A 26894-nucleotide genomic window follows, 5' to 3' on the forward strand; every position below is an offset into this window, starting at 1 on the left:
ATCATACTATGGTCCTTTTGAAAGGGAAATAGAGCTAAATATTAATAAACCACGTAGCTTTTATTGAATTTATTTCATTTAAAATATGTCTAAAGGCATCAAAATAAATTTAGGCTCTAATTTTAAGGAAATTCATTTTAAATTCTCTATTTTGAAATTGTATTTATCCACATTGCTTATCTATTGAAATGTAAAGGTTTGATTTGTGACAATCACTTACTGTATAAGCACCCAAAAGTGTTAATGACATCGTGGAGGTGTCCTAAGAATGCATCTAGCAGGATGAATAGTAATGCATTCTGAAAGATTTCTAAAAAGCTTAGTGTATTTTTATATAACAAATGTATCTGTGCAATTTTTATCTTCCTAAAATACAAAGGATTAGAAGTTACATTGGGAAAGAATGAGAAATGAACAATAATTATAATATTTTTCTGTTTTGTAGTATCTTATAGCTCATTCAAATATGTTTTATAGACAATATAGTTTCTCATTTTCACATAACAACATGCCTATTTAAAAAATTCCCTCTTTTAACAGATGATGAAATTCAGGCCCAGAGAGCTAAAGGTTCTTTACCAAGTAAAAACATAGCTAGAAGATAGTAAAGCCAGGGCCAGCTGGCAATTCCTCTGGCCCTTTGAGTTATGGTCTAGGCCAGCGGGCAACAAAGATAAGCTAGGTACCTAGGCTAAATGATTTTTTTTTTTTTAAAAAAAAACCATTTTTGTCCCATACCTATGATACTCCTATGTCAGTATTTTCCTTTTGTCTTATACTATAAGGGTAAAATACTTTTGAAATTTCTGATTTTATAATTCAGGGACAAAAGTAAAAAGGTTTACTGGAAGGGAATTTGATAAGATTGTTTTCAAATCATTATCCAAACATCTTACAGCTTGCAATTTGTTTAGCTTTATTACGTTTTTATATTTTAAATAACAACTGTTTTAGATAGTATTTTATTGCTGTTTGTTTGTTTTTTGAGATGGAGTTTCACCCTTGTTATCCAGGCTGGAGTGCAATGGGGCAATCTTGGCTCGCTGCAACCTCCACCTCCCGGATTCAAGCGATTCTCCTGCCTCAGCCTCCCAAGTAGCTGGGATTACAGGCATGCGTCACTACGCCTGGCTAATTTTGTATTTTTAGTAGAGATGGGGTTTCTCCATGCTGGTCAGGCTGGTCTTGAACTCCCAACTTCAGGTGATCTGCCTGCCTCGGCCTCACAAAGTGCTGGGATTATAGGCGTAAGCCACTGTGCCTGGACTTAGATAGTATTTTAAAATGTACATTAGGTATATTTCTTCACAAAAGGTGGTTTCTGTTTTGTTTGTTTGTTTGTTTGTTTGAAAGTTACCTCTCTATTTAGAATGGAAAGCTCTATATAATTTTTCCCAATGATATTTACTATGCTAAAAAAAGACCAAGTTTTTTTATTTCATTCAACTAAGCAGAATAATAAAATATGAGACATTCCATTGTTCAGTTTGTCTCATTTGGAAAAGAGCCTCTGCTTGTAAACGTAGTCTCATGATTTAGAAATAAAAGTTACATATCTGAAGATGATTTTTTTCAGAATTTATACATTTATTTTATATTTATCAAAAGCCTATTTATATATAGAAAGACAATATCAGATATTGTATAGCTGGAAAACCAGTATTCTACGACGGATTAAGAAAATATACATAGCAAAGGATCCAGGCCTGCGTTTCTGTTTTACTTTTTAAATTTTAGTTAACTAGGAAATAGAGTTTGAAGAAATGACATTCTCTTTCTGCTGTTTAATTTAGCAAGCAGTGGAGGGGACCTACAGCTGGCCCCCATCACTTGCACCCAAGATTAACACACGGTGATTTGGACAAACGTTAACCTCCCTTCCCTGGCCTCTCCTTCTAGGAATTAGATGGGATCAGGAGTGCCAAGTCAGAGCTCTGGGGCTGTTAACTATAGGAAAACTCTGAGAAATTAAGATAAGGAAAAATCTCCAGAAAACTACATGAGGACCTATTTCAAAATATTGTTCATGATAATAATCAGAATTCAAAATATGAAAGAAGTACCCCCAAGATTGCCACTCCAGAACTTTCTAATAAATATTGTATTGGCTGTATTGATAATTGGTGAGCTCCCCAGGTTTCCACCCCACTGTTCATATGCCTACTATGAGTCAAGCACTATGCTGGGTGCCAATCGCACAAACATAAAGATGGTTCATTGTCTTTCTTCAAGAAGCTTACAGCCCATAATGCAATATTGTGAGATAAGTGCTGTGCTAGAGATTGGCAAGAAGAGCTCTTAATCCAACCTCAGGGGAGAGGGAAGATTTATAACTGGATTACTTGCTCCATATAAACAAAGGTCATGTCTCCATAACGTCTATATCCTCTGTACCAGGCACTATACCTGTTCCCTAATAGAGTCTCAATGAAGTTGATAACAACTGAACTGAGTCTTACAGAATAAGCAGGATTTATATAGGTGATGAGAGGAGGGAATGGTGTGTCAGGTATGCCCAGGAGTAGAAATGGTAGAGAACATGAGTTTTTAAAATTGTAAGCCATGTTTTAGATGCAGCTGAAATGATGAGTGTCAGTGGAAAAACCTGAGCAATAAGGCTAGAAACATGTATGAATATATCTTGAAGATTTGGTAGATCAGGCTGAGAAATATAAACACTTTTTAGAAAACCATCAAAGTTCTGACTTTCAGATATTGAATAAAGCAATCATTACAGTATAGTATATGCATAGGTTACTGCTACAAGAGTACAGGAGAGACACAACATAATCAAACTGCCCAAGAGGCCTTACCAAAAATGTGATCATTGAGTACTATGTTGTTGAACTTCATCCTGAAAGAAATGGGGAAACATGGAAAGACTTTATGCAGAGGAATCATATGTGCATACTTCCATTTTAGAAAGGTCTGAATATGATGTGACTAAGAAAATCAGGGAAATGGTTCTCTAAGGGGCAATAAATACTACACCAGGAAGCATTTTGAAAAATTTTTGCTGTCACAATTATAAGAAGGCATTATGAGTATTCAGGATGCAGGGGTCCAGGAATGCGGGAGATCTTACAGTTACTGCTGTCCAGAGGAAAGAAGAGCTTATTCGTGTGTCTAGCATTGCTTTCTAATGTTCCACTGCACATTCAAGTATAGAAAAACCTCTTTAATGATCTCGATTAGAATCTAACACTGATTTACTTATTAAAACAAAGCGTTTTCCACTGTTTTAATATATACTGAATTACACATAAATGCAGGTACCCTATAATTTAAGATAAAATTTTGTTTTTCTTCGAACTTTGTCAAAAATTGTACCCCATTCAGAAAAAAAGAAATGCACCAAGGAAACATTGTTTATTACCAATACAGCACACCTGTATCAGTTAGCTCTTGTAGCTGTTGTATTCACAGTGCTTCCATAGGCACAGGCTTCCAGAATTGGTTTAGACATCTTTTCTTCCCCAACAGCCTTGCCTATGACCCAGCCCCAGTCCCAGTCACAAGACCAGTTAGTGGTGTCTCAGCAGGCCTCAATCCTGCTCTCTGTGAGGAGGGGTCTTCAATAGAGATCTAGAATTCATGAGAGACAACATCGTAGACAATTTGAATTGGGAAGAAAAGTGGATTTGAACAATGGCTCTCAAACTGGAGTGTGGATCAGGATCAGAATTACTCAGGTAGTTGAATTACAAAGACAGGTTCTCAAGTTCCACTCTCTGAGAATCTGGGTCAGCTAGTCTGGGGTGAGGCCAGGGAGTTTAAATTTTTTACAAGTTCCCCAGGGAACTCTGTTGCAGATGATTAAATCTTGGAATACCTTGGGAGAACCAAAACACTATCTAAGGTCTCCTTGAACCAAACATTATATAATTCCTTGAAGACTATGGCATGGGAGTGAGAGGCTTCCCTCTGTCCCCTGATTAGGCCCACCAGACCTCTGAGCACCACCATCCTAAACTTGACTCCAAATAAGTCACCAGATGAGTCATTTATGTGTTAGTGATCACACAAGCATGCTCTAAGCAACTCACAAAACAACTACATTTTTCTATTTGTTGTTAGGTACACAAAGTGCCACCCTTAGTATTCATAGACATTTATAAAAGAGTAAATGGTCAAAAGTGACTTAAAATATATAATGTATGTCATAGTAGGTGTATAAGAAATAAAGTTTGCCAAACTGCACTGAAATTTACTCCATGACAAGAGCAGTGCATTTTCTCCATGGCTGTCATAGATTTCATGGATCCTGAGAAATCCAGCCATTTTAGAAATCCCATGAAATTTACCTTTTCACTCGAATCCACATGAAATCAAAATTTTTCCCTACGAGTCTCCATAAAATTGGCACATTTCCTCAGAAGACCCCATGAAATTATAAAGAATATTGCAGATTCTTTGCTTCTAGCCCTTGTTGCACATCTTAAAGAAACAGGTTAGAGATTGCAGAATTATTTCATTTCTCTGATGATATTTCCCTAAAATCACTATGAATACCAGCAAGGCAACAGCTGTTAAATAGATAATTTCCGAGTGAAATAGAACTTGAACCTACTTTGCATAACCTGAAAAGATAATGGAAAATTTTTTCAGATGAAAACAATAGTAATATTCCAAACATCTAATAAAAATAGGAAGTTGCCCCAATTTTCCTCTTAAATAAAATGGTCGTTATTACTCATTTCTAATTGCTCTTAATTTATCTATACTTTGATATTATAAAAATTTCTGGGAAGCCAACTGAAGTTGGGATATTAGAAATAAAGAGAATATTCCAATTTTCACAATAGCAAACTATGTAATAATCAAATCAAAACAAAATATTCCCCAAAGCAAAAAGTTATATTATCATATATAGGTTTGCAATGGCAAACAATGTCTTTCCTAAGTCCTACTTCACAGGATGTTGTGAGAATAAAATGAGATAATGAATGTGCAAATGCAGACTGTAAAGTGCTTTTAAAATATACAATAGTAATTTGGTGCAGTTTTCAGATTGAATGAAAAAAATTGATTATAATAAAGAAAAATATAGATATTTCTGCTAAAACTAGCATACATATTCCAATTACTATAAAATGAACACTCAGCCCTTTCTCTTCTCAAAGAAAAACTGAATAAGAAAAAATTTTAAAAAGACATCACAGCAAAACAAAGCAAAATTGCAATACATCAATGGTTTTAAATTATTACTATTTATTCATTCGGAAAATAAAAGGAACACACATATTTCATATTCCTATAATAATCATAAAATTTCACCCTCCTGGTTTTACCTATATCTTGATTCCCTCAGGATGGTTAAGCAAAACAAGCTTTCAGTTCAAGTCAGTAAGGCCACACCTCAAATGTCATCTCCTGAGTGTAAACCAGAATTCCACTAGAAGGAGGAAGTTTTGCTGCAGATAGAGGCTCTTGAATGGTAATTGGCCTACAGAAATTCTAAACTGCCTTCGCATTTGCCTCAGCACTTTCATTTTGAATCATGGGAATATGGAATCCTTTATAAGGTTCATCACGCACAATCACAAATCCAGAAAGGTGCTAAGGATGACCACACAAATCAGTAAATGAAGAGAGTTACTCCATGCTGCCAGCCAGAAATTCTAGGAGCATATACAGTATTATTTAAATGTAAATATACAGATGCAACTATAGAAAGGAAAGAATTTACCTTGTTCTGATATTTGGAATTCCGATTCTGATCCAGATGGGAGATCTTGTGCTATCCTGGTAAAAACATCATTGTAGAAAGAAAAGTGCTTCTCCCAGCTCTCTACCAACATTCATTGGATTCCCCTTTAGGTTAATCAATCTGCAGCTGAATTAACTTTCTGTTGCGATAAGCTTTCAGGCTCTCCAACAACACCCAGCAGATAGAACATACCATTGAAAATCAGCGGAATGGAGTTCTAATCCTTACTTCACTATGAAATATTCATGTGACCTTGTGCACCTCAGTTAACCTCTTTGAGCTTCATTTTCCTTATCTCTAAAATGGGGACAATAATCCCTTGTGTGACAACTTTTCAGTTTTAATAAAGTTCATATAATACGCTTTCTAACTGAAAAGTACCGCACACCTTTCCAGGCTTTCCTCAGAAGGAAATTCAGTACGCAGAAGACCCCTAGGAGTATGCTTCTAAAGCCAGAGCCAAGGGGTGACCCTCAAGTACTTTCCAGGATCCCAATGTTTGGATTTGGCAGAAGGAGCACATATATCTGTAAGCAAGCCATTCTTGAAGCTTCAGATTTCTAATCTAAAATCAACCAGGACAACAAAATTGAAACCGGTGTTTCTTGTGTTATAAGAGGTTTTGAACATTGATTGCTTAAACCAAACAAACAAATGAGCACCTTTGGCAAAATATCAATAATCCAGAGCTTTTAACCTGATTGATGAAGTGGTTTAGCCCATTGGCCCTACTTAATTAATCTGTGAGCTAAGTTATATTATTTTCTTCACTTTATGATGAGGCTTTGATGAGAAAACCAAGATTCAAAGATTATCCTAGGGGCCTCCAGTTAGGAAGTGATGGAGAGGGGACTTTTTTCAAGTGGCCTTAGCCACCAAGTCCCAGGAGGCTTCCACTGATATTTGGAGATAGATCGTAAAATGTTTTGCTAACAAAGAAAGTTGTCTGTACCCTGTTTTTTAATTAATGAAGAGACAATTTGAGGGTGGAGATTGTAATTTAGAGATGTTTAAGGAAAATTCATAAAGGTGAAGTTAAAATGCAGGAGATACCTTTTTACCACGTTTTATTTTTATGTCTGAAAATCAGAATAAACCAGTAAGGTTAGAAATTACCATAACAAGAAATTTTGTGATTAGTCAAAATTAAACTGCTACTACTATGTATTTCCTTATTATCTTGCTTAGACAAATGAACAAACAAACAACAACAAAACAACAACAGCAAAAACCCTGGCTGTCCCGAAGGCGCACATGTAGAAAATCTATGCTAAAAAATTAAGCAGGTGAAATGCAGTGTGGAGTGAGGAAGCAGCTGCCCATAGAAATGATCCTTAGCCCATCACCAGAGAAAACTTGTATTTCTCCCAAGCTACAGAACTACTCATATCTGACTTTAGACATTTAAATGAAGTGATTACTTGATTGAGGCGTTCCAAAGTCTGTCTGTCACACTGACTTCAGTACTCACAACTTGCCCCAAATTTTGATAAGTGTTTTTAAGGAGCATAAACATGGCACAAATAATGCCTAATTCATCTGAGTTGTCATAGGATTTCATATTTGATATGTTTTAAATATTAAATAACAGAAAATAGTTGATTAATATAGTACAACTAAACGGTTATATTTCATATATTTTCTTTACTACATCATTTATATCCTGCCATTTTTCTTCATTATAAAAGGGCATTTGTTAATTTATCTACTCACTTATTTGACAGCTATTTAATGAACTGCTACTCTGTATCAGGCACTAAGTTAGGTTCTGGAAATTTGGATATGACCACAACTCTTTTCTCTTTTGTCTGTTAGATCTGTGCAACTGGTTCAAGGTAGTAAGGTGTGTATAACTTACCAAAGAGGTTCGTTAATTAGAACCAAGGACTAAGCCACTTCATCAACAGGTAAGAAGTTCTGGACTATTGACATTTTACCAAAGGTGTGTGTTTGTTTGATTTAGGCATTTGATGTTCCAAACCTCTTAGAGCATAAGAGGTTCAAAATAGTGAGGTGGAAATCAGCCATCAGGCAATTGAAATGGGATGTATAATTAGAATGATGCGTGGTGCTATACTGGTTTCCTCAGGATTGGAGTAACAAGGATTAGTGCTTTTCCTATGTTCTGAACAGCGGCAGGGCTTAAATCAGCATGCTAATACTTGTTAGCCTTATAAGAAGGCTAGCAACTGAGCATAGATACCCAAGCAGCTAGAGGCTGTGGGTGGGGGTTCATCAAGAAGGAGCTGATAAAAGACCAGAAAAAGCTGATCCAGAGCAGATCCCCATGGCAGGAAACTGTGTGATGAGGAGACTCTTGATGGATCCACACACATACCTCCCAAAAACTCAATCTCTTGACCCATTTGCCACACAGATAGTGTCCATGCCCAATTGAAGATTTCCAGGGAAAGACAATGATTATCAATAGTCTACAGAGGTATCAATTAAAGAAACATAACTAATAATCTCTGTGTGATCCTTCATGCCTGTGTCAACACAAAACCAAATGGTGAGAAAACAGGAGTTAAGTAGCAGGGAAGCTCCCCACCCCCATCCCCCATTCAAATTATAGGCAAACCTAAGCTAGAGAGAAGAGAATGTTACACTGCTTATAAAGCTGTACTTTTTAAATTTGACTGATCTTTTTTTTTTTTTAATACCTGAATGTGATCAGGCAGCCAAGGGGTTCACCTGAGATGTTAATGAATGGGGAAACCATGTTTAAAGGTGGTCCTTCAAGAAATAATAAAACTCTATCTCCTTTGTAGTCCCTGTGGAGTTCGGACTGTTCAAAACCCTCGTTGTAAGTGCTATAAATAAGAATGCCATGAGACTACTTAGCAAAGACAATTAACATAATGTTGAGGTGTCAAAGAAGCCTCAGAAATGTTTATAGCTATGAAAAAACCATTACCTCAGTTAACCTCTCTAAGCCTCCATTTTACTTCTGTAAAGTTACTTGCCAAAGTCATTGAGTCATGTTTATTTTGGTCTTGACTCTAGATTGCTGACTTTAAAAATAGCAAAGGCCTTGCTTTACATAATGCATAGTCTAGTCCATTATTATTAATTTTTTACATAAGTGAGTTTCACTTTGGACAAAGATGATTTCATTCCTTTGACTGGCTTACTTACCTTAAAGTATTTTGAGGATGGAGGGGTTTGTTCTTGAGTTGTAAAAAGAAACATGAGGTCTAGTGCAAGCACAGACTTCAAAAACCATATTATTTGGGTTACTCGTATTTCCCAAGGAGGAAAAGGAAAGTGAGCAGAACAAAAGAACAAATACAAGATATTCTGAGGAACGCCAGAGCAGGACTCCAACTGACTTACTGAGGTTTTATCCACATTAGGATGGAAGCTGCCATTGAGGAGACAGATGCTTATCCTAGCCTCATTGTTCACAACCAGGTATGTGACCTAGCAACTCACACCTCCAATCTTACCCATGTCTCCTCTGTCTATTGTGGGTGTGCTTTAAGGTCCAGCAGCAGAAACAAAGAAGTTTTTTTTTTTCTTTTCTCTTCCCTTTCTTTCTTCCTTTTAAAATGTTTCTTATTTCTGATTTTTATATTACGTCCCGTTTGTCTCCTACCTTGTGTACTCTGCCTACAAGAAATGAAATAAACCCTCTGTGATGACAGTGACTCAAGAGAATAAATTCTCAAACCAAAAGCAATCACTTTATTCAGAAAATTTTTAACATATCTTGGCCTGGCAATGCTTTTACTTTTATTTCATTAAGAGATTTCAAAACCTGGGAAACATTAATGGTTTCTGCTCATATATATGCCCATATATACCCATATATATGCAATGTTCATAATGAATCCTGATTTTTTTTTTTTTTTTTTTTTTTTTTTTTTGAGATGGAGTCTCACCCTGTTGCCCAGGCTGGAGTGCAGTGGCATGATCCTGGCTCACTGCAATCTCTGTCTTGCACGTTCAAGTGATTCTTCTGCCTCAGCCTACCAAGTAGCTGGGACTACAGGCTCCCGCCACCATGCCCGGCTCAATTTTGCATTTTTAGTAGAGATGGAGTCTCATCGTGTTGCCCAGGCTGGTCTCGAACTCCTGACCTCAGATTATCCGCCCGCCTTGGCCTCCCAAAGTGCTGGGATTACAGGCGTGAGCCACTGTGCCCGACCGAATTATTTTGTTCTAACCAAACAGTATTCCCTTGCAGTGCTGGGGGTTTTGTTACAATTTTTTATTTTTAATTTTTGTGGGTACATAGTAGGTGTGTATATTGATGAGATACTTGAGATATTTTGATACAGGTATGCAATGTGAAATAATCACATCATGAAAAATGGGGTATCCATCCCTGTAATCATTTATCCTTTGTGTTACAAATAATCCAATTATACTCTTTTACTCTTTTATTTTAAAGTGTACAATTATTACTGACTATAGTCATCGTGTTATGCTATCAAATACTAGGACTTTTCATTCATTCTATTTTCTGTACCCATTAACCATCCCCAGCTAACCTCCACTCCACTCCATTACCCTTCCCAGTCTCTGGTAACCAACCTTCTACTCTCTATCTTCCTGGGTTCAATTGTTTTGATTTTCAAATCCCAAAAATAAATGAGAACATGAAATGTTTTTCTTTCTGTGTCTGGCTTATTTCACTGACCATATTAATCTTCAGTTCTATCCATGTTGTTGCAAATGACTGAATCTCACTTTTTTCATGGGTGAATGGTACTTCGTTTTGTACATGGACCACATTTTCTTTGTCCATTCATCTGTTGATGGACACTTAGATTGCTTCCAAGTCCTGGCTATTGTGAACAGTGCTGCAACAAACATGGGAGAGTGCAGATATCTTAATATTTTCATTCCCTTTTGTTTGGGTATACACCTAGCAGTGGGATTGCTAATTGTATAGCAGCTCTATTTTTAGTTTTTGAGGAACTTCCAAAGTGTTCTCCATAATCGTTGTATCCTTTGTAGTTTAGGATTGATTGTTTTCATCTTTACTTGTTGCAAATTCTGACCCAAGTTGTATATTGAATGTTAAAAACTGGCTTTGTGCTATAATTATTTAAATTGAAAAGAAATATTCTTTAAATGGAATGACAAAATCCTCTAGTTTCAGAAACTGAAACTTTTTTATCAATAAAATGGTGTTACATTTTTTTTGCACCTCCTCGTAAATTTACTACTTGCTAATTTCGTGAAGCTGAGTATCATTTGACCAGTTTTGGTTTATACGGGACTGTAATAAGTATATTTTGCTTCTAATAAACAGATGATAAAAATTTAATACTAGAAATTAGGTCCCCCCGATATATGCATAATGTGGCCCGCTGCCTTTGTATCTAGAAATCTATTTAAATTAGACGAACATGATAATAGAAAATATTTTTAAATGCAATTTAAGAAAGGATAGATGCGAAAATACCAAGTACAGTTTTGCATCTGGCAATAAGGATGGTTACAGATTTATTCAATGAACAAAAGATTTCGCTTGATTTTATTAATTTGCTACAGCTTGACTAGCGTATATAAATCCATTTTTGTACTGTATTTTCTTTTAGTGTGCTTTCATTTGGGGAAAAGAACCAAATCTCTGACTCTCAAATCTCTATTTACAAGTTTAGAAAAAGCGACTGTATTGACTCTAGTTGTTAAGTTTAATTACTTAGCCAATACATATTAAGATAAGACAGCCTTAATATGGCTCTTTTAACAATCATAACGATCAACTATCCCCAATTTCCTGTTCCTATTTTAGTTTGGGGGTAAAAAATTTCCATAAACACTTTAGATGTAGTTTTGCAATTTGGCAAATAGTTTTGAGTTTCCTAAAAAGTATCTGTTTCCCTCCAACCCCAAATAAAATGAAAGTGTATGTCTATGCAAAGGCCTATATATGAATATTCACAGAAGCATTATTCACAAATAGAAAACTCTGGAAACAATCCAAATGCCTATCAAAAGGTGAATTGTAAAACATAATGTGGTATATCTATGTTTTAGAATACTAGTCAACAATAAAAATGAAATGAATCACTGATAACATGCAACAATACGAAACCTCAGAAACATTACACTAAGTGAAAGAAGCTACACACAAAAGGCTACACATGGTATGATTACATTTATATGAAATTACTATAAAAGGCACTACAATAGAGGCAGAGAATAGACAGATCAGTGTTTGCCTGGGACTTGTGATGGGAGTGAGGATTGGCTGAAATGGGCATGAGGTAACTTTTCAAAGTGATAAAAATGTTCTCCAACTAGATTGTGGTTTTGATTGAACAACTGTAAATTGAATAAAACTCTATCAAAATGTATGCTTAACATTGAATTTATGACAAGTTACACATACATAAACCTTTGGAAAAAAATCTAGGCTTATTCTATTCTCCTTTTGTTAATATTTCATATATTTCTCTGCTTTTTATTCATGATCAGAGTAGAACATTTTTCATTCTGTGATCTTCTTCTACTGAAAACTTACCCAAATATAGCAGCTCTTTATATCTCCCTCCTTCTGTCTGCCTGGCTTGTTCATTCACTCAGTCATTCAATTATTCAACAAAACTATATTGAGCATCTACCGAGTATCAAGCCCTGTGCTAGGTGCTGAAAATGCAAGATGAATAAGTCATCTCCTAATGCTGCTCTCTTCCTTTCATTATGAACTCTGTCTTCATTTTACGGGCACACTTACCCATCTTTCCTATTTCTACTAACTGTGTTATTTAGGTCAGTAATTTTCTATGTTGGTTCAGTGCTTTGCAAAAAGTACTACCTTGAAGTGTCAATCTTTTATACTATAATGAATATATCTTTAAAACACTAAACCAACTCAAAATTAAGTAATCAGTTAAATGTTTTATTTATTTTTTCTCAAAAGACATACCAGACAACACCAATGGTTTGGGAAAAAGGACTTTTGCTTTACTTAGCAACACCAACTTTGCTGTCCCTATCAGTAACATCTAAGGCATTTCTGAATTTGTGTAAAAATTTCCCTCTACTCTGATGGAAGGACTTCCAAGCCTTCTCTGGAGATGTCCCTAAAACCAAAATTAGCCTTTGGATTGGAATCCAATTTCTAGACTCAATGTGATATACTTAATAGTTTCCAGAAATTGTTTTTTACTTAATTATATTTTCTGGATTTGTTCATGCACTCTTTCTGCAAAAATTTTCATCTTGTAACTCTTGTGCACCAGACATCAAGCTAAACAAGATGTCTGCAAGATGAGGCCCTAAGCATACAGTGTGAGAAACAGGCCAGCAAAATGACAAGACAGAAAAGGGCAAAACAATAAAAGCCTATACAGAGAACAAAAATCACATATATAGTGTTAGATAAATATAGCTTTTTCTGAAGGTAATATTGAGCTGATTTTCAAAAACTAAGGGTGTCATAGGAATACAATGAGTAAAATGGTAAAGTATCCAAGCTAAGGTAACAACATATGCAAAAGTCATGGTCAGGGGAATTATATATAACACAGACAGGTAGTTGTAATGTGTGGTGCAACTGGGGAAGTGTCTGGATGAAACTGAACATTTCCTCAAGGGTTGAATAATGAGAGACCACATACACTACTCAAGAAATTATATTTATATTATAGATAATGGCCACCCATTGAAGGGTCTTAAGTAGGCAAGTAACATGAAAAAGACCTGTTTGATGCCAATATAGGGGATATATAATGACTGGATTTGAATTGTTTAGATGAAGGAGATCAAGAGATCTGGGCTGATTTCCCCATTTCACTGACTTTTCTACAACTGATTGTGACTTGGGTAAAAAGTAAACCCCTTCTCTACTAAAAATACAATAACTATCCAGGTGTGGTGGCAGGCACCTCTAATCCCAGCTACTTGGGAGGCTGAGGAAGGAAAATCGCTTGACCCCAGGAGGTGGAGGCTACAGCAAGCTGGGATCACGCCACTGCACTCCAGCCTGGGTGACAGAGTGAGACTCTGTCTCAAAAACAAGAAAGAAAAGTAAAGAAAAGAAAAGTAAATCTCTTAACCTTAGAAAATAGGTATCCCACAGATTTTCCTTAGATAATGCCAGAAAACCCTGTTAAATTATTGGTATGCCAGGCTTCAGGGCCTAGATATGTAATTAAAGTCTATTTCTTCTATCCATATATATGTATTTAAGTTTCTGATTTCACTGATATTTAACAAAGATATTACTATTACTAGATATTACTGTCTTTGGTCTTCTTTCATGATTTTCTTTGCTGGAGAAATCATTTAGTGGCCAATCCTGCTAAAAGCACAAATATAAGGATTCTATCAATGCCACTATTAAAATCTGGTCTCTCCCCAATGTTTAATCAATTTTTAATTATCTTTTTTCATAAAATAGACATTAATACAATTTAAAGTTTTTAACATTTTAAATATATCATTTTACATTTTGTTTATGCATATACTTTGTGGACTCTTCTTTCCCTTTATCAATCCCAGCATTCTGAAGAATAAGAAAAAATTCTATGGAAAAGAGAATGTGTATTCCAAAAACTGACACATGAACAGGTGCCTTAAGGAAAAGTTGAGTATTCCAGAGAATTTTCTGGAGAACAGCAACTCAAACTTTGTAGCTCTATTGGTGAGAGATGCCCCCAATGATTGCCATGAGTTGTCCAAGGGGAAGAGCAATGTTAGGTACAGGGTTGTCTCAAACCATCAAGATCTATACAGCCGAGCATACATGTGACCCAAAGGAAGAAGTCGCTGACTCTCAACGCTCTAGATGTTGGGAGGTCCATAAATCAGGAGGTGGTATTAAGCTTGTGTAAAAGAGCCAAAGGAGACAAAAGGTCACCCACTGGCCTCAGGCTTTCCCTGAATGACTGTCTCCTCAGGCCCCTATTTGTTTGGGGACTTTGAACCTAAAGGTAGTTCCTCCTTCTTCTTTATAACCTCAAGATGTGGGTGAGTTTGAATCAGTCCCTTTTAAAGGACTGAGGCTTCCTAAACTCAGAGTTTCTCAGCTATGATACAAACTTTGTAGCTCTACTGGTAAGAGCTACATCCACCTGAGCCACTCTGCATCTACCTGAGCCTCAACATCCACCGGAGCCTCTCTGCATGGCCACTATTAGTGCTTTTGTGGGGTCAGAAGAACCAACAGTGGGAACCTCATGCTTCCTGTTATGCCATGAGTAATAGGGTCATTTATCTTTTACCAAGGAGACTTGCAGCTTTGCAACATCCAGAAACTATGGTAAGCTAACTTATTACCTTGCAATTATGTAAGAGTAACATCTTAGATTCTTCACAGTTCTTGAGTGTAACCACAAAAGAGTGGTTTTTATTGTTTTGTTTTGTTTTTTTAATTTGATAGGAAAAGCAGAAGTTCCTGATGTATCTGTCACCTTTCCTTCCATGTAAACATTAGAGATTACCTGTTCAGGTTTCGTGCTTGCTTTTATTCTGTTATTCATTGATAAAACTGGAAATTATGTTGACATGAGAAATCGTACCGCATGCTAACAGAATTATCTTAGAGTCACTTATAATAAATCTTTTACCTACTTACTGTTCAAAGCCTTTGTTTTTCCCTTAAAATGGCTCCTATCTCATCTCATAGTGTTACTCCTTTGCAGTGGGCAGTTTGGCTTCTGATGGAACTATCATCTGCATATAATGATGTTTTTATTTCACACAGTGCACAGACCCTTGACTCTATCCTCAAACCTGGTCAGAAGCATGGATGTCAAGCGTACTAGAAGGATTCTCATTCATAGTCATGAATCAAAATAGAAGCCTTATATAAATCAATCACATTCAAGTTAAAAAAAAGAAAAAGAAAAAGAAGGAAAAGAAAAGAAACTGTAAAATTTGGTGTCACTTGTGAAAATTGTCTGCTTGGTTTGAATTCGTATGGAAATGATTTAAATTCAGGTTCTAGAATGATGTTTTGCTTCTATCGGTTTTAAGGCATCTGAAGGTGTGGGCCCTAGGAAAGATTTACATTAATAGAAAGACTTCAGTATTCATTGCTGTGACCAAACCCTTCATTTAAAAACAGTTTTGATATGTTATGTTCAAAATATGTCTAAATGTAAGAAGAAAAAGTTTATTCTTCCACAGAACTCAGATTTAAAACTAGGAGTTGGGTGAATCAAACGAGGCTCGCTAAAAACACATAGGATATGTAATATTGGAATTGTATTTTCTAAGAAATATAAATTAGTAGGCATTAGCAAGGAAAAATAAGTGAGAGGAGTGGTAGAAAAAAGGAGATTAATACTAGGAAAATTTATTCTCATCAGTAATAATACTGTGAAGGTAGCCATCTTTTAAGTGGAGGTAAGTTATCATGGGCTCTTTGCTAACTAGGGGACAGATAACAGAAGGATGGTACTTTGTGTGTACATTTCTATTCTGAGATAGAAAAGAAAAAGATAAGAATATAAGGTGATTTAGAAACACAGCAGGTATACAGAAGCCTTGAGATGGCTTGCCCTTTCACAAGTACTAAGTAGATAGTGAGACCTAGGTAAGAGGTCAGGATCTTTTTTTTCTAATAAGAAGCCGAAAAGAATAACGAGGTGATGCCTGAAGCCAAAGCTGCAGGAGCCAGGCTCTGTGTTTCACAGAAATATTAGCATTTGTGAGCAGAGCAGCAAATATGTTCAATACAATGCAAACAAGAATAATACATCAACATTTCAAATCTGACTGAAACAGAAATTCAAAATAGATTACAAACACACTATATGTAGCTATTAGCATTTTCTTCAGTCTTGCCTCCCAAGTCTAAGAAATAATCTCTTAAATGTCATTTGCAAAGTTGAAATTATATTGTCTTCTAAATCAAAATTAACATATTAGTGAGAGAGACATCAAAATACACATTTCAAATATATATATACGTGTGTGTGTGTATATATTAATTTTAAGAATTCATATTCCAATATGGAAGTGTAATTTTTTTTTTTCATTTATCTCAAGTAACCCTACTAGAAAAAAATAATTCATTCAGTCTGAGTTCCACAATCTGCGGCTAATCCTATCTACTTAGGATTGGCTACCTACATTGCAAGAATTATGCCTGAAAGGAAATGATCAGCCTGCATTGAAAATTCACTCTATTTTTGTGACGGCATTTACAAAATTACTGTCATTTTTGAAACTTGGTTTTGAAAATTTTAACATTTGTACACAGAGATTTAAAAAGAGAGGACATATTATGATGAGTTGATGGGGAGCACCTCTGTTAACAAGGGAAAAAGCCATTCTGATCAATGTTTTTAACATTAGTTGTCAGCTTGGAAGTGACCTTCAGCCATACAATATGCAGTCAGAGGCATTTGAGCCACATACAGTGCACATCATCCCAGGGTCCTATGCTAATTAAATCTGTTCAGGGGATTGCATTCCCTCCAGTCTGTCTTAATCTACAACTGCACTGCAGGGACTAAATCTGACCTAGAAACATTTGAAACACATATGGTTAGTAAATTAATATACCATTCAATGTACGTGCTCCTTCCTGTCCATAATAGCTTTCAGCATGATAAAATTTTGGCTAAAAAAATCATTTCTAAAACTCCTCAAGCTACTTCCTTTTTCTCAGAAGAGTCTCTATTCCATATGCATTGGGCTATACCATGTTTCATATTCTCTTTCTGGAATCAGGCTATAGTAAGACTACATAATGCATGTGCTGCCAACACAACCTGGAAGATTGTAGGAGTTAATACCCCATGGGGCACACCTCGAACAGTAAACAGGAGAATCCAGAAGATAAATTCCTCTTCCTTTCTTCCATTTGCAGGAGGTACAAGGCATATGATGTCATATGACTCTCCAGAGCAGTCCCCAAAGTAAATGTCTGTTTTTTTGAAGCTGTGGCCACTTCAATAACATATCGCATTACATTTGCTTTCCCTTTAGTCCTTCCTAACTTCCCATTTCCCTTCATTCCTGCTGCTCTAGAATTGCATCCTACAATTAAGCACTAGTGTATACATTTCATCTCATATCCTGTTTCTTATGGCTGAAAAAGGATGCCAATGGGTTTAATTAATTTGATCATTAATTTGATCTAATGCCACCATAAGTGGAAATTATTAACTAATAATATCTAATCAAAAGTTGTCAACCAACTTAGGACACAGTGGAGCAAGTTTATCCCTATTATTTCACAGATACACAACGAAAAAGAAGCATGGACAAAAGGTTTTATGTGGGGAATTTATAGGTGTTACACTGACTTTATCTTTTGAAAGGAACATGAAGACTGACACATCTTGATTTAGAAAAATAGTCATTGTTTATTAATCCCATATGTTCATGTAAAATGGGAAAAAAAAGTACTGTGTTATAGTCTCAGAACTATTAGGCCCCATAAGAGATTTTCCTGAATGTCTCCTTTATGTTCCTACACTTAAGTTCTGGATATACCAAAGTTCTCCAGACCCAACACTGTAATGTTCTCGGACTTCCGTATCTTGGCACAGGCTATTTATTCTACCTGAATGTCCTCCCTTCCCCTGCTCCCCAAAAAACACTTTCTGCCTTGAATACTCATGATTCGGATAAATAATTTTCTTTTTCGGAGCTTTCTCAATCGCCACTTCTCCCTATGGCAAACTTAAGTGTTCCTACCTCCACTTTCATAAACTCCTATTTATACTTCTATTCTAGGACCTATCTCATAGACAGTGTCTGTCTACATGTCTTTTCTAACTATATGGGGCCTCTCTGAAGTTGCATATTGTGTTGCTTTTATTTTCTATCCCCTGAAGTTTTATGTCTCCTCAGACATGGTATGAACTCAATAAAATGGAAAAAATGGAAAGAAGCAAAGAACAAGAAAAAGGAGAAAACGGGAATGTACCTGATAAAGTTTCCTTCCATTCTTCCTTTCTCCCCAAATTTGGGGCTTGAGGCAGAGAATCCAAAGCTGAATAATGCTACATATTTTTGAAAGTCCTAGAAAATATCCCAGACTTCAATGCCCTGCATGATAAAATATCCTGTCAATCTTCTAGAGAATTTTTTTCCTATTTGAGACATGATTTCAATAGTAGAGTACAAATCAGTTTAAAAAGAAAAAAAAAAAAGGATTTGCTTTCTAAAATTTTGTTGGGAAAAGTGCTGAAATGTTTTAAATATATAAACTAACAGATATTTTGTATTTGTAGCTGAAGTTTGAGAGCACTATGGGGCATTATAAACTAGAATGGATCATCCTGTAACTAATAATAAGCCTTACTTGTGCTAAAGAAGGAAAAAAAAAACTTGTAAATGCAGTGTTTCAGCTACAAATTTGATTGTGAACTAACAGACAAACCCCCTTCTGATCTTGAACCTTTAGAGAGAGAAGCCTAGATGCACGGAAATCCTTCCGAAACAAAACAGCCAGTGATACCATGTCCACGCTCTGAAACATCATAAGAAACAATCATTTCCAGAATGAGATTCAGTACCCTAACACAGGTTAAAGAATGAGGAGGCAACTGCTATTTTTGATTGTGCTAACCTGTTCATAATTATGTAATTACCTATTAAAATTTAGTCAGAGTGTTGCATATCTAAATCATTAACTTTAACAATTGACAAGCTGCTTTGATTAGTATTTTCATAGTGTAGGATAATATACTTTTGTCAGCTTTCATATGATTAGTTATGACTAGGAATTTGTTTATGCAAAATGTTTTCATTGCCGGTTTGAAGAAAAGGAGAGGGGGGTGGTGAGGGCAGGGGAGTCCTTTCCCTCCCTTGGCCAACTCCCTAACACTTTGGCTCAGGAATTGTCAATGATGAGAAAACACATAAAAGGTACATGTTATCAATCCCCAAATGGCAGATAGTTTTAGTGTCAAGGTAGAAGAGAATCTAAAGAATTCAACTTGGGAGATTAGGCTCTCATTTGCAAATTAGAATAACAGAACATCAGGGTCGGTGACACCAACTCAGACTGTCACATGCAACCCCCGGCTTGGCCAGACAGCCCTTTTAACAACATTGATCAGTACAGCTGCTGTTCTAAGGAAAAGGAATGTCAATATATTTGTTATTTATTTTCTAGCAGAAACACAGCAGCTGTGGCAATTTTTGAGAAAATTCTCTAACACGTCTGATTTGCTATCAGTCCTAGGTGCTATTGACTGTAGACACACATTCCTAACAGGCTAACATCTCTGAATGCAGCTAGCTATTGAAATAGAAAATCCCTTAATTTCTTGGCTATGAAGCGGCTGTGTGATGCCAAATTTCAACTCTCTATGGAAGACAGAAAGTCCTCAGGACATGAAGCGTTTCTTGTCTCCTAGGGCAAATTGGCTGGGCTCATTTGTTTGAAGCAAGCAATTACAAAAAGTGGCTTAGATAAATTTTAAAGTATAATTAAAACAAAAATACTCCACTGGCTACTATGCATGCACTCCCTTTCCCTTTAGAGGGAATGTGTTTGGGGTGAAGACAAGAGTAATCAGAACAGGTTACTATAGGTAATGCATTCTAATTTGGAATGGAAAAATATGTGTGTGATTTGCCCCTGAGATCAGAAGATGAGACCATCCTTCCAAAAGAATTTTTAAAGCAAAAGGGACCCTAAGCTCTCATTATTCTTTTCTTTCTCTCTGCATTTTTAGGATGTTATATTCTAGTGAAAATGCCTAGAAAAGGATTGTTTTATAATATGATAGTCATTGTTGTCTCCCTACCCACAAGAGAAATAATACTTGAGTGCTGTCTTTCAAAAGGAGCCGAGAATGTTGTATCACGTGGGAGATACTTTTCTTTATCAGATTAGAAATGTCAGACTTCACAATCATAAAGTATTGATCTTTCAGAATCAGACATCTCTGTCTCCATGTCTCACAAGCATGAACATCTGCTCCATCTTTCACAATAAGACTCTTCCCCATAATCAGACACACTACTGTCTTTGAGATCGCAAGCTTAATTATACTGTTTTTAAACCTTCGTGATTGAGCACGCATGCAGCAACACCGCTCCCTCACTGTGGCTTTAATCTTGTCTTTCTATGTCTCTAAGTATGATTTAAATGTAAAACTCTTTCTTTGCAATTTCAAATCACCATCCAGTTTTAGAATTTTTCTTCTACTCTGTATTAATTCTACCTTTTGACCATAAGTCAATGAAAGATTCTAAAAATCATAAAAGTTTCTGTTTTTTCCTGAACAGCAGAGACTTGGTAGTTTTATCAATTTAAGAAATAGATGCCTTTCTGAAAATCTGGAGAAAAATTCTACCCTACTTCTCTTCTTTAATGACATTTTATTATCTATTCTGTTTTGCAAAAAGGAAAGTTATTTGATGCTCTGCCATATTCTTTTGCATTTTAAATAAAATAATCACTCATTTTTATTAATTACGTATCTCCTTCTTGTAATGCCCTACATACACATAAATATGTGCAGCAAATTTGGTGCAGCTATAGGCATTTCCTCTGTCAGAAGATTGGTTACCCTATAATGCCAAATACTGTGAAAAGAAAGGAGTACAAGTCACTTGAATATTACAGGTAACATGCATTCATTCCTCCTGCTGCATGGACATATCATAGCTTGGGTATATCATACTCGATGAAACCATTTTGTAGTCTAAATAACTAAGCCACTCGACTTTCAACTTTTTTTTTTTAACTACAATATATGTGAATCCAATTCTATAGTTGAAACTCAGGTATGAGATGATGCTTAGGAATGGGGTCAGGAATGGGCTACCGTTAGGGTCTGAAATGGAGAGAGATGCAAGAAGAGGTTTAGCAAAGAAGGAGAGAATAGAGTAAAATCTGAAATGGTGTAAAATAAGGAGGGCCTCTACACACATTACTCAGTAACAATAAGCTATATTTATATTTTAACATGACTGGGACATCAAACAAAAATAGCAAAAACAGAAGAAAAGAAAGCAAAACTCTAAACCAAGATTTCTTTGTTCTGGTGTTGAGCAACACTTGTAGCTTCTACCCACCAGATGCCAGTTGCCCCCGTCAGGCAGTTGTAACAACTTAAGGCACTGTCAAATGTCCCCTGAAAAAATAAAACTGCTTCCAGTTAAGAACCACTGTTCTGAAAATTACCTTAAAATATCACACTTTACTCTTGACCTCATAAACATCCTTAATACTACCTGCCACATGATTTTTCAGGGAAAAGGCAAGGGTCCCTTAATAATGGTTCCCTAGAGTATAGCCACATGATCATTAAGGGAGGTTGATGACCCAGCCCTATCATCGATTTATAAAGACCTAGTCACAGCTCTGTTCTCCACAAGAGAATCTACACTGTAAGCAAGCAAAACTTAGCTGAGTGTCCCCTCCGTTCACGTTTGGATCACTCTTGCTACAGGCACGGGGTACTCTTTGTCTACAGGACCACTCCTTTCCGCATTCAGTACGTTGTTGATGAAAATCTCAAGAATGGTTAAGTCTGGACCCTGGAAGAGGGAAGCCAGTTTTTTTAAACATTCTCACAGAGCCTGCCAGTTTTTCTCACTGAACAAGAGTCTCATCTCTGGATAAAAATAATAGTATTTCCATATTAGCAAATTCAAAGGTCCATAATAAGGTTTTCTTTCATTTAAAAATCCCCACCATGTTCTCCTTTATAGTTCAATAAATCTTAAAAATATGCTCTTTGTTTAAAGGATCTAGATGGAATTGTATATAGTATGTACCTATCTAATAGAATATTTAGAGTTTTATAGACAGTAGATTTGTTTTCAAATTGGAAAACTATATTACTACTTAGCTTATAGAAATAATTATTTCACATTTTACACAATTTAACATTTCGGCCTTTCTCTTTCTGATCTCATAAGCTTTTCTAAATTTCTTAGGAAATGAAAGATTCTAAAAATCATAAAAGTTTCTGTTATTTCCTAAACAGCATGCAAAGCTGTTGCATAATCTCAGAAAAAGATAGACAGGACAGACCTTACAAATATATTTAAATCTCTGAAATGTAGACAAGAATATGTAAATTGAAAGTAAATTTATTTTAGTGAACTGGCAAGAAGGGAAAAAATATAGGGCCATATGTTACCATCAGTTTTGCTATGCATATTTGGGGGGGGGGAGCTTCTTAAGCCAGACATTTTCAGGCCATAAAATGTCTTCCATAGGTAACCACAAGCTGGCAAAAGTAGTAGGCAAGTGTTGGAAGTTAGAAATGAGGACGATGCTTTTATTGGTGGCTGAGCAGAGTTGAGAACTTGGTGTAAGAGGAATGGAGATGAGAGTGTGATTTTATTTATGTGAAAATGGTAAGGAAACTCGGTGCTTGAAGCAGAAGTTCTTTGTTTCACCTGATTTCCTCTTGTTGGTTTCCCTCCATCATGAGGAGCAATTTTGAAAATAACCTACAACGTACAGAATGTGTACTCCAGTTCATCTACCTGTTCGAGGTGCCAAAGTCATTTCTTCTTTCATAACTTGTCTCAGTAAAAAATATCACAGCACACAAGATGTCAGTTTGAGTTCTAGTCATTGATGCAAATAATAAATTACATGAATTTTTAATATTAATAATAAGCTCTATGAAAGCAAGACTTTGTTCTGATTTTGATCTACAGTGTTGTGAACGATGCTAGGTATTCAATAAGTACTCAATAATTTTTTAAATAAAAAAGATATAATAAACAACAATTATGCTACAAATGGTACCAGGAGTTTTACATATTTTAAATTAATAATCATTCTGCTTTGTGTGTATATGCCTGTGTTTGGGTATGATTATTTTTGGACACCACACATTTTCATCAAAGATTAAATATTTCTCAACAATGACATAATTTTATATGTGTGTACTCCTTTAGCATTTATAAAGCATCTTCCTATAGCTTGTAATAAAGGAATTCACAAGACAAAATTCCAATTATTTCAAAAGACAGAATTATATTTGCTAACCAAGATCATGGGCAGATAACTGACTCTCTAAACTTCTATTTCTTACTCTATGAAGCAACAATAACACAACTCTCATAAGGTTCCTGTGAGGATTAAATGGACTGAAGTATAGAAATTGCTCGACAAAATGTAAAGTACTGAATAAACATAAGTAGCATTACTATAGTTATTCTCAAAGAAAAAGACCACAAGTAAATATGTAGATCATTTGCATATTAACAATTACATGACCTCTTGAACTCCAAGATGTTGGAAGTCTCAAGGAACAAATGCAGGTAACCAAGAATCCCGGGCTCCAAATCTAATTTTAGCACTGATATGCTGTGATATTTGTCAGAATTCATAAGCTTTTTTGTACCTCAGTATCGTCATCTGTATAAAAGGGTCCTCATAATTTATCAGAGGTTCCTTTGGCCCCAATGTTTTATGATTTTACAACAACAACAACAACAAAAACATTAATGAGGCACCTGGAACAGAATCTAAAAATGAATAACTCAACTTGGGGAATGTTTTACTAGAAAGAAGAGAGTATAATTGGTCATTTCTTGTGCCCAATTTACAGGCCTTTTACCCCGTCTTACACTCCAGTCATGCTGCAGCACTGTCCCTGTGTTGTAATCTTGCTCCACAATGTGGGACTCCTTGGGGAACCCATCGGACACCGTGTGAAACCCAGAAGTATAAAGAAATTAAAGGCCAATGGCAAAAACTCGTCGATGGAGGATAAGATCAAATGGACAAAACTCCTCTCTTCTTTCCCACAGGTGGACAATTCTGAGGCAATTCTGTAGGGCTCCTCAGAGGGTCCTGGTGGAATAAAGCCCCAGTTTCCCACAGTGGTGACNTTTCTGATCTCATAAGCTTTTCTAAATTTCTTAGGAAATGAAAGATTCTAAAATCATAAAAGTTTCTGTTATTTCCTAAACAGCATGCAAAGCTGTTGCATAATCTCAGAAAAGATAGACAGGACAGACCTTACAAATATATTTAAATCTCTGAAATGTAGACAAGAATATGTAAATTGAAAGTAAATTTATTTTAGTGAACTGGCAAGAAGGGAAAAAATATAGGGCCATATGTTACCATCAGTTTTGCTATGCATATTTGGGGGGGGGGAGCTTCTTAAGCCAGACATTTTCAGGCCATAAAATGTCTTCCATAGGTAACCACAAGCTGGCAAAAGTAGTAGGCAAGTGTTGGAAGTTAGAAATGAGGACGATGCTTTTATTGGTGGCTGAGCAGAGTTGAGAACTTGGTGTAAGAGGAATGGAGATGAGAGTGTGATTTTATTTATGTGAAAATGGTAAGGAAACTCGGTGCTTGAAGCAGAAGTTCTTTGTTTCACCTGATTTCCTCTTGTTGGTTTCCCTCCATCATGAGGAGCAATTTTGAAAATAACCTACAACGTACAGAATGTGTACTCCAGTTCATCTACCTGTTCGAGGTGCCAAAGTCATTTCTTCTTTCATAACTTGTCTCAGTAAAAAATATCACAGCACACAAGATGTCAGTTTGAGTTCTAGTCATTGATGCAAATAATAAATTACATGAATTTTAATATTAATAATAAGCTCTATGAAAGCAAGACTTTGTTCTGATTTTGATCTACAGTGTTGTGAACGATGCTAGGTATTCAATAAGTACTCAATAATTTTTTAAATAAAAAAGATATAATAAACAACAATTATGCTACAAATGGTACCAGGAGTTTTACATATTTTAAATTAATAATCATTCTGCTTTGTGTGTATATGCCTGTGTTTGGGTATGATTATTTTGGACACCACACATTTTCATCAAAGATTAAATATTTCTCAACAATGACATAATTTTATATGTGTGTACTCCTTTAGCATTTATAAAGCATCTTCCTATAGCTTGTAATAAAGGAATTCACAAGACAAAATTCCAATTATTTCAAAAGACAGAATTATATTTGCTAACCAAGATCATGGGCAGATAACTGACTCTCTAAACTTCTATTTCTTACTCTATGAAGCAACAATAACACAACTCTCATAAGGTTCCTGTGAGGATTAAATGGACTGAAGTATAGAAATTGCTCGACAAAATGTAAAGTACTGAATAAACATAAGTAGCATTACTATAGTTATTCTCAAAGAAAAGACCACAAGTAAATATGTAGATCATTTGCATATTAACAATTACATGACCTCTTGAACTCCAAGATGTTGGAAGTCTCAAGGAACAAATGCAGGTAACCAAGAATCCCGGGCTCCAAATCTAATTTTAGCACTGATATGCTGTGATATTTGTCAGAATTCATAAGCTTTTTTGTACCTCAGTATCGTCATCTGTATAAAAGGGTCCTCATAATTTATCAGAGGTTCCTTTGGCCCCAATGTTTTATGATTTTACAACAACAACAACAACAAAACATTAATGAGGCACCTGGAACAGAATCTAAAATGAATAACTCAACTTGGGGAATGTTTTACTAGAAAGAAGAGAGTATAATTGGTCATTTCTTGTGCCCAATTTACAGGCCTTTTACCCCGTCTTACACTCCAGTCATGCTGCAGCACTGTCCCTGTGTTGTAATCTTGCTCCACAATGTGGGACTCCTTGGGGAACCCATCGGACACCGTGTGAAACCCAGAAGTATAAAGAAATTAAAGGCCAATGGCAAAACTCGTCGATGGAGGATAAGATCAAATGGACAAAACTCCTCTCTTCTTTCCCACAGGTGGACAATTCTGAGGCAATTCTGTAGGGCTCCTCAGAGGGTCCTGGTGGAATAAAGCCCCAGTTTCCCACAGTGGTGACCAACCTAATAATGCATCCTTTACTGCCTTTTCTTCTTCTCTATTTCATGCTTCCTAATCCACCACTTTGGTTCTTTGGGGTCAATTCTCAAAATAAACTATCTGAACATAACCCCTTGCCTTGAGCTATATTTCCTTGGTTGATCACATGCTAAGAAACAAGTGGCCCTGGAAAGCAGACCATCAGGATGAGATTTTGGACTGGATCATTCACCAAACACACAGAGATACAAACACCATCTAGTAGTAAGTGAGATGCTGATAACTCCTGGCATGCTATCCCATCACACGCGATGCTGTCATTATTAAGGCTGTCACTAGGGTTTAGCTGGAACACTATAACAGCCATAAGAATCTAAGAGAAGTATTTAGAGAGGACTTTGTCACCTGCAACCGCAGAGAAAAGTGTGCTGAAAATTAGGCCCTGAGTTCAACTGCTAAGAGTGGCGTTTCAAAAGAGACAGAATGTACGGGTTAAATAACTTTTATAAGTCAACGTCAAAGT

Source organism: Rhinopithecus bieti, unplaced genomic scaffold, assembly GCF_001698545.2.
Source record: "Rhinopithecus bieti isolate Rb0 unplaced genomic scaffold, ASM169854v2 scaffold_6947, whole genome shotgun sequence".
Classification (NCBI taxonomy): domain Eukaryota; kingdom Metazoa; phylum Chordata; class Mammalia; order Primates; family Cercopithecidae; genus Rhinopithecus; species Rhinopithecus bieti.